We start from the raw sequence: 15,186 nt of genomic DNA on the forward strand, positions 1-15,186 counted from the left end.
TGGCTATCATATCACCCCTTAACCTTCTCTTCTCCAGGCTAAACATACCCAGCTCCCTAAGCTGTTCCGTACATGGGACCCAGGTGGCGCTGTGGTTAAACCACTGAGCCTAGGGCTTGCTGATCAGAAGGTCAGCGGTTCGAATCCCTGTGACGGGGTGAGCTCCCGTTGTTTGGTCCCAGCTCCTGCCAACCTAGCAGTTCGAAAGCACCTCAAAATGCAAGCAGATAAATAGGAACCGCTACAGCGGGAAGGTAAACGGCGTTTCCGTGTGCTGCTCTGGTTTGCCAGAAGCGGCTTTGTCATGCTGGCCACATGACCTGGAAGCTATACGCCGGCTCCCTCGGCCAATAATGTGAGATGAGCGCGCAACCACAGAGTCGGTCACGACTGGACCTAATGGTCAGGGGTCCCTTTACCTTTACCTTATCATATCACCCCTTAACCTTCTCTTCTCCAGGCTAAACATACCCAGCTCCCTAAGCCGTTCCTCATAAGGCATCGCTTCCAGGCCTTGGAGCATTTTGCTTGCCCTCTTCTGGACACGTTCCAGCTTGTCAGTATCCTTCTTGAACTGTGGTGCCCAGAACTGGAATAATAAGTATTATTCCAACTCTACCATTCTGTGGTTCTAAGTCTCAGGTTTGTGCAGGTGGTGGGGTGGTTGTCCCTCTCCCCGAAAACAAGCAGACAAGAGCCCCTGTGTGAGTCCTGGAACCCCTTAAGTGTGTGGTAGAAAAGGGAGAACATCAATCCTAATCCAAGGAAGGGGAGGAGTCCATTAACTTACTTGCGGTCTGTGAACACCCCACATTCCCTTGAAGGCACCATGGCAAATGCAGAGTTTGCGTCGAGTGCAGAATGCAGCGTTCCAAAAACGAAAGCTTTCATTAGGGAAAAGTGGTAGTGGAATTGGAAGTGAGGCCCTATTCGCCCCCCCCCCCCCATCTGCCCTTCTTCCGTATAAATATTAAGTTTCAAGTCAAAACTTTGAACAGGCAGGGCCCCCCCCCCCCATCTCTGCCACTTTACTGTAAACAAAATAGGAGTAAACCAAATATGATTTTAATTTTTAATTTTAGTGCACATTTACAAAACCCACCCCTCCCAATGTGTGACATTTGAGGGCAGCCAGCCACCCCCCAATTCCAGGCAAACGGAAGAATTTCTGGTGAGGCTGAGGCTGGACTCTCCCTCCTCCAGTTCCAGTTCATCGTGTGATCAGCCCTGCCTGCAGAGAGGGAGAGAGAGAGAGAGAAGGGAAATAAAGGGTTTATTTAGGTGCGCTTGCCTTGCACCCGCAGCCGGTTAAAGAGCAAACTTGTGAGAGAGTCAGAAAGTGACTTGGCAATTCCATCATGCAGCACAAAACCTCCCGCTAAAAACCTGGCAAACCAAAGGCTTCTACCACCTAACGGACTTCTACAAAAATAACAAACCCATATCAAGAAATGCAAGGGAAACTAGGGAACACCCAAATGCCCTGGCTAACACACCAGTTCATCATGCGAAAGGCTGGACTGGATGAATCCCAAGCCGGAATTAAGATTGCCGGAAGAAATATCAACAACCTCAGATATGCAGATGACACAACCTTGACGGCAGAAAGCGAGGAGGAATTAAAGAACCTTTGAATGAGGGTGAAAGAGGAGAGCGCAAAAGATGGTCTGAAGCTCAACATCAAAAAAACCAAGATCATGGCCACTGGTCCCATCACCTCCTGGCAAATAGAAGGGGAAGAAATGGAGGCAGTGAGAGATTTCACCTTCTTGGGCTCCTTGATCACTGCAGATGGTGACAGCAGTCACGAAATTAAAAGACGCCTGCTTCTTGGGAGAAAAGCAATGACAAACCTAGACAGCATCTTCAAAAGCAGAGACATCACCTTGCCGACAAAGGTCCGTCTAGTTCAAGCTATGGTTTTCCCAGTAGTGATGTATGGAAGTGAGAGCTGGACCATCAAGAAGGCTGATCGCCGAAGAATTGATGCTTTTGAATTATGGTGCTGGAGGAGACTCTTGAGAGTCCCATGGACTGCAAGAAGATCAGACCTATCCATTCTGAAGGAAATCAACCCTGGGTGCTCACTGGAAGGACAGATCGTGAAGCTGAGGCTCCAATACTTTGGCCACCTCATGAGAAGAGAAGACTCCCTGGAAAAGACCCTGATGTTGGGAAAGATTGAGGGCACAAGGAGAAGGGGACTCCCTGGAAAAGACCCTGATGTCGGGAAAGATGGAGGGCACAAGGAGAAGGGGACTCCCTGGAAAAGACCCTGATGTTGGGAAAGATGGAGGGCACAAGGAGAAGGGGACTCCCTGGAACAGACCCTGATGTTGGGAAAGATGGAGGGCACTAGGAGAAGGGGACGACAGAGGACGAGATGGTTGGACCGTGTTCTCGAAGCTACGAACATGAGTTTGACCAAACTGCGGGAGGCAGTGCAAGACAGGAGTGCCTGGCGTGCTCTGGTCCATGGGGTCACAAAGAGTCGGTCACGACTAAACAACAACAACAACAACAACAAAAGGATAAATGGTGGGAAAGTATAACATGGCTTAAGGGGGCTGGACTGATAAGCGGTTCCTTGTGGTTAACTTATTGATATTGCTTTAGGTGAATAAAGGAAGACTCCCGGGGGGATAGGACCTCTAGTGGGGGAAGAAGGTATAACACAATAGAAAAAAAATATACAAGAACCCTAAATAATCCCGGAACCTTCTGATGAAGCGTGCATGCACACGAAAGCTCATACCAAAATAAAAACTTAGTTGGTCTTTAAGGTGCTACTGAAGGAATTTTTTTTTTATTTTTGCCTAAATAAGGAGACCTTAAAATGCCTCGCAAAGGAGTAAAAACAGAAACCCCTGACGAGAGAAGATCAGAAATAGAAGGGGATGGGGTTCTAATTAAAATCCTGGAAGAGATTAAGCAAATAAGGGCAGAATTGAGGGAGAGTGAGATGAATATAGGCAAAAAATTAGCTGATTAGTTAATTAGTTAATTCAAACTTCAAGAAAGAAGATTCCACCTCAACATTAGGAAGAACTTCCTGACAGTAAGAGCTGTTCGGCAGTGGAATTTGCTGCCAAGGAGTGTGGTGGAGTCTCCTTCTTTGGAGGTCTTTAAGCAGAGGCTTGACAGGCATATGTCAAGAATGCTTTGATGGTGTTTCCTGCTTGGCAGGGGGTTGGACTGGATGGCCCTTGTGGTCTCTTCCAACTCTAGGATTCTATGATTAGGAAGAACTTCCTGACAGTAAGAGCTGTTCGGCAGTGGGATTTGCTGCCAAGGAGTGTGGTGGAATCTCCTTCTTTGGAGGTCTTTAAGCAGAGGCTTGACAGCCATATGTCAAGAATGCTTTGATGGTGTTTCCTGCTCGGCAGGGGGTTGGACTGGATGGCCCTTGTGGTCTCTTCCAACTCTATGATTCTATGATTCTATGAACTATCAGGACAAATAAAGACACTGGAAAATAAAATCCAGACAGCTGAAGAGCAGACAAAAAGGATACACATAGAGGTCAGAGGAAATAGGTTAGAAGGGGAAAAAAATGAAAGGACGAATAACAGAAATAATAAAAACACAGGAGAATATGTTGGACCACCTGGCGCTTCTTCAAATGAATGAAAGGTCACAGAACTTAAAATTTTGTGGTGTCCCAGAAATGGAGGGGGGAAACCTAAGGGGTAAATTAATTAGAGAAACTGCTGAAGAGGAAGTTGATTATATGATAACCAATGCATTCAGAATAAAGGTCAACTCACCCATAACAAGATCGAAAAAATCTCCAGGGGTCTGTTTAGTAACATTGAGTTCAATAGAAGCCAGAAAAACAATTATGAAGAAAAGTAGAGAGGAGAAGTGGTATATAGACGGGAAACCAATCGTGGTGTACAGAGATATTGCAAACCGGCTTTTAAATTCAGTGGAACCTCGGTTTATGAACACCTCGGTTTATGAATTTTCGGTTTACGAACGCCGCGGACCCATCTGGAACGGATTAATTCACTTTCCATTACTTTCAATGGGAAAGTTCGCTTCAGTTTATGAAAGCTTCAGTTTAGGAACAGGCTTCCGGAACCAATTGCACCCATGATTCAGGTTAAGTACGCTTCAGGTTGAGTACTCCGCGGACCCGTCTGGAACGGATTAATCCACTTTCCATTACTTTCAATGGGAAAGTTCGCTTCAGTTTATGAACGCTTCAGGTTGAGTACTCCGCGGACCCGTCTGGAACGGTTTAATCCACTTTCCATTACTTTCAATGGGAAAGTTCGCTTCAGTTTATGAACAGACTTCCGGAACCAATTGTGTTCATAAACCGAGGTACCACTGCAAAAGAAATGTTTACAAAGAATTGACAAAAAAATGTGACTGAAAACAAAATAAGATTTCGAAGGTGTATTATTCTATTACAAGGATGAAAAAATTTAAGATTATAACAGAGCAGGAGATGAAGGAATTTGGAAGAAGCCATAAAGAGTTGGGGAAAATACAAGGAGTGGCAGAGGAATCCGATGGAGATAAATAAGAAATTGAGCAGGAAATATATATATATATATACATAGATATATATAATGATAAGAGGGTGGAAAATTAAGCTTAGCAGGTACTGAGAGGAAAGTGGGAACTTCTCGAAAATTAGAAGAAATTTTGATAGATTATATGGACAATAAATACCAACGATGGGAGACTCCAACTCTATTGAAATGGTTAGTTTAGTTTTGTTGTTGGTTGGTTTGTTTTTGTTTTTCTTAAGTTTAGAAATTGTAGCAAATTTTATTATTGGATGAATGGTGATAGGAAAAAATGGGACACAAGGTAAAAACTAAATCAACAGCAGAAACTTGACAGTAGGGCGAAGAAACATTACGAAAAGAAATATGTAAAAATATAACAGTAAGATGTGTTGAATGTATGAATACTAGCAAAATGAATTCAACCTCATAACTAGATGTTATAAAATACTTTATTACAAGAAGATAACAGGGCATGAATATTAAAAACATCACATACGATACAAAAGAAGTTCATTAATTTGGTATAGTAAATACATGATTGACTAAAAGCCAGGTTATATACTGTATGTATATTCAATGTTATGTTTATAAGTTGTGAAAGAGAGAATTTATTAATTTATTAATAGAAGAGAGAAATAATTAAATTTATTAATTAAAACGAAGTGTGAAAATATCTGCGAAAAGGGGAAAGATGACAGAAGGAAGAAGAATGAAAGTCCAATATATAAAGTTGAATAGTAATTGGACTTCGTAATATTTTTATTTTCGTTTCGAGCTTTATGTTTCCCCCTCCCTTTCTTTCCTTTCCTCCTTTTCTTTTCTTTCTATTTGATTGGAAATTTAAGAATTTAAAGCCACGATAAATGTAATGAATATGATGTAATGAACACAGAAATGGAAAACGTAATAAAAATTATCGCAAAAAAGAAGAAGAAAGAAAATACTACTCCAAAATCCCACAAACCGCCCCCAGACATAATAAAAAAACAATGAGAGGATGACATAGGCCAGGGGTCCCCAGACTACGGCCCGCGGGCCAGATGCGGCCCAATTGGCCTCCCAATCCAGCCCGCGACGACCCCCGCCGCCCGCTCTTGCGGCACCCACTCTTGCGGCGCCCGCTCTTGCGGCGCGCTGCTTGGCGGCGCATTTCCAGATCTGAAAAAAATCGCCGAAAATCGTTTCTGCGCATGCGTATGGGCCTCTCCCGACCCAGAAGAGGTCATTTCCGGTGCACTTCCGGGGTGGGGGACGTGCACTTCCGGGTCGGGGGGAGGCCCATACGCATGCGCACAAACAATTTCCGGCGATTTTTCCGGCCTGGAAGCGCGCCACCGCGCCAGTAAATGGGTGTGCGCATGCGCACCGGCGCGCACTTTCCCCACACTCCGGCCCACTGCGCGCGCACTCCCCCGCACTCCGGCCCAAAGGCGGGTAAGTCTGGGGACCCCTGACATAGGCTATGAGATTTAACTTCACCCAATGGACTAGAATGTGGTCTAAACCTCCCTTTAAATCCGCATCAGCAAAGGCAGTCTTTCACGGGCGGGAGCTTCTGTAATCGACCAGCATGTTGGTGGCAGGGCGGAGTTGGAGCCGGTTCTGGTGGCAAGTCACCAGGGCCACGCGCTGGTCCCAGCAGGCGCGCTTCTTGTCCTGGGCAGCCAAGTTGGACTCCGCGAAGTCAATGAGGAGCTCCACCTGCTCGTGGAGGGAGAGGGACTTGTACCTCCTCTGGGCGAGGAAGCAAATCGCCTCCACAAAAGTGTGCAAGTCCATCCCTGGAAGGGAAAAGGAAAGCATCAGAAACCTCTCGAGGTTTTCGTTCTTGATTTATATCGCTTATTATCATAGAATCATAGAATCATAGAGTTGGAAGAGACCCCAAGGGCCATCCAGTCCAACCCCCTGCCAAGCAGGAAACAACATCCAAGCATTCTTGACATATGCCTGTCAAGCCTCTGCTTAAAGACCTCCAAAGAAGGAGACTCCACCCACTCCTTGGCAGCAAATTCCACTGCCGAACAGCTCTTACTGTCAGGAAGTTCTTCCTAATGTTTAGGTGGAATTTTCTTTCTTGAAGTTTGAATCCATTGCTCCGTGTCTGCTTCTCTGGAGCAGCAGAAAACAACCTTTCTCCCTCCTCTATATGACATCCTTTTATATATTTGAACATGGTTATCATATCACCCCTTAACCTTCTCTTCTCCAGGCTAAACATACCCAGCTCCCTAAGCCGTTCCTCATAAGGCATTGTTTCCAGGCCTTTGACCATTTTGGTTGCCCTCTTCTGGACACGTTCCAGCTTATCAGTATCCTTCTTGAACTGTGCTGCCCAGAACTGGACACAGTACTCCAGGTGAGGTCTGACCAGAGTAGAATACAGTGGTACTATTACTTCCCTTGATCTAGATGCTATACTCCTATTGATGCAGCCCAGAATTGCATTGGCTTTTTTAGCTGCTGCATCACACTGCTGACTCATGTCAAGTTTGTGGTCTACCAAGACTCCTAGATCCTTTTCACATGTACTGCTCTCAAGCCAGGTGTCACCCATCCTGTATTTGTGCCTTTCATTAATTTTGCCCAAGTGTAGTACTTTACATTTCTCCTTGTTAATATTCATCTTGTTTGCTTTGGCCCAGTTGTCTAATCTGTTAAGGTCATTTTGAAGTGTGATCCTGTCCTCTGGGGTGTTAGCCACCCCTCCCAATTTGGTGTCATCTGCAAACTTGCTCAGGATGCCCTCAAGCCCATCATCCAAGTCATTGGTAAAGATGTTGAACAAGACTGGGCCCAAGACAGAACCCTGTGGCACCCATTATTGATGCTTTAGTTGCAGCACCTCAGTCAAGCAGCAACCGCTACAACTTCGGCTTCCCCAAAAAAGCTCAACAACGTTGGCCAATACAATGGGTAGATCATTGCCAGTTTTTATAATAATAATAATAATAATAATAATAATAATAATAATAATAATAATAATATATTATTTACACCCTGCCCATCTGGCCGGGTTCCCCCCAGCCACTCTGGGCGGCTTCCAACAAAATATTAAAATACAGAAATCCATCAGACATTAAAAGCTTGCCTAAACAGGGCTGCCTTGAGATGTCTTCTAAAAGTCTGGTAATTGTTGTTCTCTTTGACCTCTGGTGGGAGGGCATTCCACAGGGCAGGTGCCAGTACCGAGAAGGCCCTCTGCCTGGTTCCCTGTAACTTGGCTTCTCGCAACGAGGGAACCGCCAGAAGGCCCTCGGCGCTGGACCTCAGTGTCCGGGCAGAACGATGGAGGTGGAGACGCTCCTTCAGGTATACCGGACCGAGGCCGTTTAGGGCTTTCAAGGTCAGCACCAACACTTTGAACTGTGCTCGGAAACGTACTGGGAGCCAATGTAGATCTTTCAGGACCGGTGTTATGTGGTCTCGGCGGCCGCTCCCAGTCACCAGTCTAGCCGCCGCATTCTGGATTAGTTGTAGTTTCCGGGTCACCTTCAAAGGTAGCCCCACGTAGAGCGCATTGCAGTAGTCCAAGCGGGAGATAACTAGAGCATGCACCACTCTGGCTAGACAGTCCGCGGGCAGGTAGGGTCTCATCCTGCGTACCAGATGGAGCTGACACAGAATTGACCAGCCGCCCTGGACACAGAATTGACCTGCGCCTCCATGGACAGCTGTGAGTCCAAAATGACTCCCAGGCTGCGCACCTGGTCCTTCAGGGGCACAGTTACCCCATTCAGGACCAGGGAGTCCCCCACACCCGCCCGCCTCCTGTCCCCCACGAACAGTACTTCTGTCTTGTCAGGATTCAACCTCAATCTGTTAGCCGCCATCCAACCTCCAACCACCTCCAGGCACTCACACAGGACCTTCAATGCCTTCACTGGTTCTGATTTGAAAGAGAGGTAGAGCTGGGCATCGTCCGCATCCTGATAAACACCCAGTGGGAGCAGATCAAAGCCATTTTTGGTGCCCATAGATGGGCGGGGCGACACCGGAAGTCGTGTCTATGCACTTCCGGTCATGCGTAGAAGCATTATCACATTATCCTTAATTACTTAATTGCTAAAATAGAGGTTTAGTGCAAGGCATAAAAGCATATTTTTAGCATATATGGCGTACAAGCACAATGTATAATATTGCATAAGGCATAATTTTATTAATTACACAAAATGTAAGCATTTAGTACAATTTATACCTAAGTAATTAAGTATAACGTGATGTTTTGACGCAACGCATAATATGAGGGGTGTTTTATTGTTTAATGTTTATGTTTACTTGTTTAGGACCCCGTTTGCTTTCTTGTTCCGTATAATTTGTTCAAAACCCTTGGTTTTTCATGTCAATTATCAACATGTTTCCTCTTAAATAAATAAATATTGCAGAAAATAAGAGTATGCAACTCTTATTGCTCTACATAAAACCTAAAATTTATGCTGATTAGTTCACAATTCAACATCCTGAGAATAAATGAGTCAAATTCCTATGTTTTCATCACTCGTAGCGAGGCCAAATGTCAATCTGTAGGAGCAGGGTCTCAATATGAACCCATTTGTCCCAAATTTGAAATGTGACTATGTTTATACCGTACGCCTGATATAAGATCGAGGGAGGAAACATTTTCCAAAAAAAAATAGTTTTTTATGACCCACCCTATTGGACATCCCTGCCCTAGATTGTAGCCTGTTGCATGTGAGCTTAGACTCAACATATGTACATGCATTTGACTTGGAAGGCGATATTGGAAGGTAATTGTTTTAAAATTTCCAATAAAGTTTCAGGCTTCCGGTGCTTCTGTCATGGCATTCGGCAGCCTTCCCCTGTAGTGACTAGTGGGGCGCCACAGGGTTCTGTCTTGGGCCCAGTCTTATTCAACATCTTTATCAATGACTTCAACATCTTTATCAATGAAGGGAACGCTGTGGATGTAGCCTATCTTGATTTCAGCAAGGCCTTTGACAAGGTGCCCCATGATATTCTTGTAAAGAAGCTGGTCAAATGTGGGCTAGACAATGCTACCATTCAGTGGATTTGTAACTGGCTTACTGACCGAACCCAAAGGGTGCTCATCAATGGCTCCTCCTCATCCTGGAGAGTAGTGACTAGTGGGAAGAGCCACAGGGTTCTGTCTTGGGCCCAGTCTTATTCAACATCTTTATCAATGACTTGGATGATGGGCTTGAGGGCATCCTGAGCAAGTTGGCAGACGACACCAAATGGGGAGGGGTGGCTAATACCCCAGAGGACAGGATCACACTTCAGAATGACCTGAACAGATTAGAGAACTGGGCCAAAGCAAACAAGATTAATTTTAACAGGGAGAAATGTAAGGTACTACACTTGGGCAAAAAAAATGAAAGGCACAAATACAGGATGGGAGACACCTGGCTTGAGAGCAGTACATGTGAAAAGGATCTGGGAGTCTTGGTAGACCACAAACTTGACATGAGTCAGCAGTGTGATGCAGCAGCTCAAAAAGCCAATGCAATTCTGGGCTGCATCAATAGGGGTATAGCATCTAGATCAGGCACGTCCAACAGGTAGATCCTGATCTACCAGTAGATCACTGGACGTCTGTGGTAGATCACTGGCTCCCCCCAAAGGAGCTCAACAACTTTGGCTCCCCTAAAAAAAGCTCATTTTTTTTGCCCTGCACCCCCCAAAACGGGGCTTTCCCCGTCCCTAAAAAATCTCAATAACTTTGACCTGAACCCCACAAAAGGGGGTAGATCACTGCCAGTTTTCAACTCTGTAAGTAGATCGCAGTCTCTTGGGAGTTGGCCACCCCTGATCTAGATCATGGGAAGTAATAGTACCCCTGTATTCTGCTCTGGTCAGACCTCACCTGGAGTACCGTGTCCAGTTCTGGGCACCACAGTTCAAGAAGGATACTGACAAGCTGGAACGTGTCCAGAAGAGGGCAACCAAAATGGTCCAAGGCCTGGAAACGATGCCTTAGGAGGAACGGCTTAGGGAGCTGGGTATGTTTAGCCTGGAGAAGAGAAGGTGAAGGGGGGGATATGATAGCCATGTTCAAATATATGAAAGGATGTCATATGGAGGAGGGAGAAAGATTGTTTTCTAAGGCAGTGGTTCCCAACAGGTGGCCCGCGAGCTATGCCAGAGGGGTCCGCAAGATGCTATTAGAATAAAAAAATATATTAACTATATTTCGTATGAGAACAGATTTTTTGTTTTGGCCGCTTCCTGCATGAGCAGAGTCTAGCGCAAAACTAGAATTAGATAGAGGCCGTAGTTCTGCTGTATGCCGTTAGGTGGCGCTTTACAAACACGACTGTTTTGCAAAGAGGCAGCGCGCGCATTCGACTAGCGCTCACCTCCCCAAGATGCTTTGCGCGCGTCGGCTTCATTGGTGCGCTACTGCGCATGCCCCCTGTCTTCTCCATTCCCCTCCCTCCTCCCTGGCGCGCGCTGCCTCTTTGCAAAACAGTCGTGTGTTGTCAACAAAGCGTTGTTTTTCGCGGAAGCTACAGTTCGCGTAGTTAAAAATGGACCGTTGGTTAAAAAGTGGTTCGTTCAAACGACAAAGGCCTACAGATGAAGAGGAAGAGAATGCATTTGATGTTCAAGCAAGTAAGTCAGTGACCCTCAAACCAAGCTTGTCGGTGTCCATTGAACCTAAATCGTTGGCGTCCCTTGAACCTAACCCTTCCAAGATCAGTGTTAAGCTTACTGGAAAAATTATATAACTGTATACTGATGGAGTGCTCTGTTGTAGCTGTAAAAAACGTATAAATATAAAATATAAAAAGACTCTTAATTTGGCTCTCACTTTTTAATTTTAGGATTAGGAATTAATGGGGGTCCTCGTCACAATAGCGGCTCGATGAGGGGTCCTCGAGGAAACTTTGTTGGGAACCCCTGCCCCACCCCCACCCCGACCCGTTCCCGCCGCACGGCTGCCACCTGGAGGGCCAGAGCCCTACGCAACCCAGTCTGGCCATAGGGGCGTCCAGGGGGGGGCTGCCCGCCCCCTGTTGCGACGCCCCTGCGCGGGGCCCGCACGCCTCCGGAACAGCTGAGAGGTGCGCCTGGGTCGGCCTCCACCGCGCCTCTCAGCGGGTGTAGTGGCGCCCCTGGTGGCCTGGCGCCCCGCGCCACCGGACCTGGCTCTAGAGACGGCCCTGCTTCAGAGCAGGGGGATTTCGTAGGAGAGAGTTTAGGGGGTTCATTTAGCGGCCGCAGAGTTGTAGCCCCGCCCACATTCCCACTTTGTGGCCCCTCCCCTCCCGTGCCTTGGCCCTGCCCCTGAACGACCATGGCTTGCCCCCCCCCCCCGCTTAGTTTTGATCCTGGGTACGCCCCTGCCGTAAGCCTGCAAGGGCAGAGGGCTGCCTTGCTTTTGATTGTATGCAAACTGCTCTTGGGAAGCTGTTTTGCGGAAGAGGAGAAGGGTACAGATGCTGCACTTAAATGCAGATATCCACATGCCCTAGCCTGCCCTACCCCCCCCACCCCCCACCCCAAAGGTCTGCACCCAGAATTATGCAAGAGGGCTTACTCGCATCTCGGTCTGTCGCGAGACCGTGCTGCTTCTTGGTGATGTCAATGTACAGGATGTCTGCGGAAGCCATGCTGAACTCGCTGTTGCTTAGCTTGCTGTTCCTGGGGGCAGGAAAAGAGAACTTCCAACTCTACGATTCTATGATTCTATGATCTTTATCAATGACTTGGAAAACTGTGAGGGAATCATCCTGGGGAGGGAGAGCAGACTCCCAAGGGCACCATGAACTAGAATCATAGAATCATAGAGTTGGAAGAGACCACGAGGGCCATCCAGTCCAACCCCCTGCCAGGCAGGAAACACCATCAAAGCATTCTTGACATATGGCTGTCAAGCCTCTGCTTAAAGACCTCCAAAGAAGGAGACTCCACCACACTCCTTGGTAGCAAATTCCACTGCCGAACAGCTCCTACTGTCAGGAAGTTCTTCCTAATCATAGAATCCTAGAGTTGGAAGAGACCACAAGGGCCATCCAGTCCAACCCCCTGCCAAGCAGGAAACACCATCCAAGCATTCCTGACATATGCCTGTCGAGCCTCTGCTTAAAGACCTCCAAAGAAGGAGACTCCACCACACTCCTTGGCAGCAAATTCCACTGCCGAACAGCTCCTACTGTCAGGAAGTTCTTCCTAATGTTGAGGTGGAATCTTCTTTCTTGTAGTTTGAATCCATTGCTCCGTGTCCGCTTCTCCGGAGCAGCAGAAAACAACCTTTCTCCCTCCTCCATATGACATCCTTTCATATATTTGAACATGGCTATCATATCACCCCTTCACCTTCTCTTCTCCAGGCTAAACATACCCAGCTCCCTAAGCCGTTCCTCATAAGGCATCGTTTCCAGGCCTTTGACCATTTTGGTTGCCCTCTTCTGGACACGTTCCAGCTTGTCAGTATCCTTCTTGAACTGTGGCGCCCAGAACTGGACACAGGACTCCAGGTGAGGTCTGACCAGAGCCGAATACAGTGGTACTATTACTTCCCTAGATCTAGATGCTATACTCCTCTTGATGCAGCCCAGAATTGCATTGGCTTTTTGAGCTGCTGCATCACACTGCTGACTCAGGTCAACTAAAGCAGCTCTTGAGGCAAAAGGCAGAAGCGCTACGGGGAACCTTTTTTTCTTTTTTTCTTTACCTTTATGTTCTTGTCTTTTTATATATATATATATAATATTTTTATTATCATTAGAATTTTCACCAAAATAACAACAATATATAAAGAAAGAAGGAAAAAAGACAAAAAGAAAGGGGAAAAAAGAACAAATAACAATAAAACAACAATTCTCATATCACTTCACATGGTATAATGCAGTGTTTGCGAACCTATGACACCTATGAGCCCTCACTTCTGGCACGTTACAGGTAGGTAGCCGTGTTGGTCTGGATCGAAGTAAAATAAAAAAATTCCTTCAGTAGCACCTTAAAGACCAACTAAGTTTTTATTTTGGTATGAGCTTTCGTGTGCATGCACACTTCTTCAGATCACGTTCTTCAGCACGTTGCTGTTGTTCCCCCCCCTTTCTTCTCCCGCTCCTCCTACAGCTTGCCTCCGCTGTTAAAACCCGGATCCTTGTTGTTGTTGTTGTTGTTGCTGGTAGCCAGAGATTGGTTTTTCTAACCTTTTGGGGCACCCCTCAAAAAAGCAAAGCTACTTTTGCACACACACCCCAAAAAAACCTCCCAAACTTTGATCTGCAGCTCCCCCCCCCCCAAAAAAAACGCTCCACAACAACTGGGCACTTTGTGATAAATAAATAAATAAATAAATAAATAAATAAATAAATAAGGGTTTTTTGGGTTTGGTTTGGTTAAATAATTAGTTTTTGGTTTATTAAATAAACCAAATACAGATACACACACACACACACACACACACACACACACACACACACTGTATATTCCTGCGTATAAGACTACTTTTTAAAGCCAGGAAAATCTTCTCAAAAGTCGGGGGGGTCGTCTTGTACGCCGGGTCGTATTTCTTATACGGCGAGTATATCCCAAACTCTCTATTTTAACTGGAAAAGTTGGGGGTCGTCTTATACGCCCAGTCGTCTTATACGCCAGAATATAAAGGTAAAGGGGCCCCTGACCATCAGGTCCAGTCGTGTCCGACTCTGGGGTTGCGGCGCTCATCTCGCTCTATAGGCCGAGGGAGCCGGCGTTTGTCCGCAGACCACTTCCGGGTCATGTGGCCAGCATGACAAAGCCGCTTCTGGCGAACCAGAGCAGCGCACGGAAACACCGTTTACCTTCCCGCCGGAGCGGTCCCTATTTATCTACTTGCACTTTGACGTGCTTTCGAACTGCTGGGTGGGCAGGAGCCGGGACCGAGCAACGGGAGCTCACCCCGTGGCAGGGATTCGAACCGCTGACCTTCTGATCAGCAAGCCCTAGGCTCTGTGGTTTAACCCACAGCGCCATCTGGGTCCCTGTACGCCAGAATATACGGTATATCAATTATACCTTTTTGTTATTTAAACTATAAATATCGCGAAATTGTGGTGTTTTTTTCTCGACGTGACACACCACCCGAGTTATGCTCGTTTTTTGGGCGAATTTTGACACGCCAAGCTCAAAGGGTTGCCCATCGCTGGTATAATGTGGTTCTTTAACACATTTATAGTTAGCAAATTCTAAATCATTTCAATCACCTTACATTATGTTCTTGTCATGGGTGTAGCCGGGGGGGGGGGGTCAGTGCCCCTCCCCAGATCAAGTCAAGGTAAAGGGACCCCTGACCATTAGGTCCAGTCGTGACCGACTCTGGGGTTGCGCGCTCATCTCGCATTATTGGCCGAGGGAGCCGGCGTATAGCTTCCAGGTCATGTGGCCAGGATGACAAAGCCGCTTCTGGCGAACCAGAGCAGCACATGGAAACGCCGTTTACCTTCCCGCTGTAGCGGTTCCTATTTATCGACTTGCATTTTGACATGCTTTCGAACTGCTAGGTTGGCAGGAGCTGGGACCAAGCAACGGGAGCTCACCCCGTCACAGGGATTCGAACCGCCGACCTTCTGATCAGCAAGCCCTAGGCTCAGTGGTTTAACCACAGCGCCACCTGGGTCCCCCCCAGACCAAGTAAAACAATTTAAATACTTAACTAACTGACCGATCGCGTCGGTTCTGCCCCCCCCAA

General features: G+C 46.7%; 1 pseudogene; it reads right to left on the bottom strand.

The window, feature by feature from the left end:
- Positions 1-1,043: 1,043 nt before the first annotated feature.
- Positions 1,044-15,186, bottom strand: part of LOC132591431 (tubulin polyglutamylase TTLL11-like) — a 97,590-nt pseudogene continuing 83,447 nt past the window's right edge.

This window comes from Zootoca vivipara, chromosome W (genome assembly GCF_963506605.1).
Source record: "Zootoca vivipara chromosome W, rZooViv1.1, whole genome shotgun sequence".
In the NCBI taxonomy this organism is placed as follows: domain Eukaryota; kingdom Metazoa; phylum Chordata; class Lepidosauria; order Squamata; family Lacertidae; genus Zootoca; species Zootoca vivipara.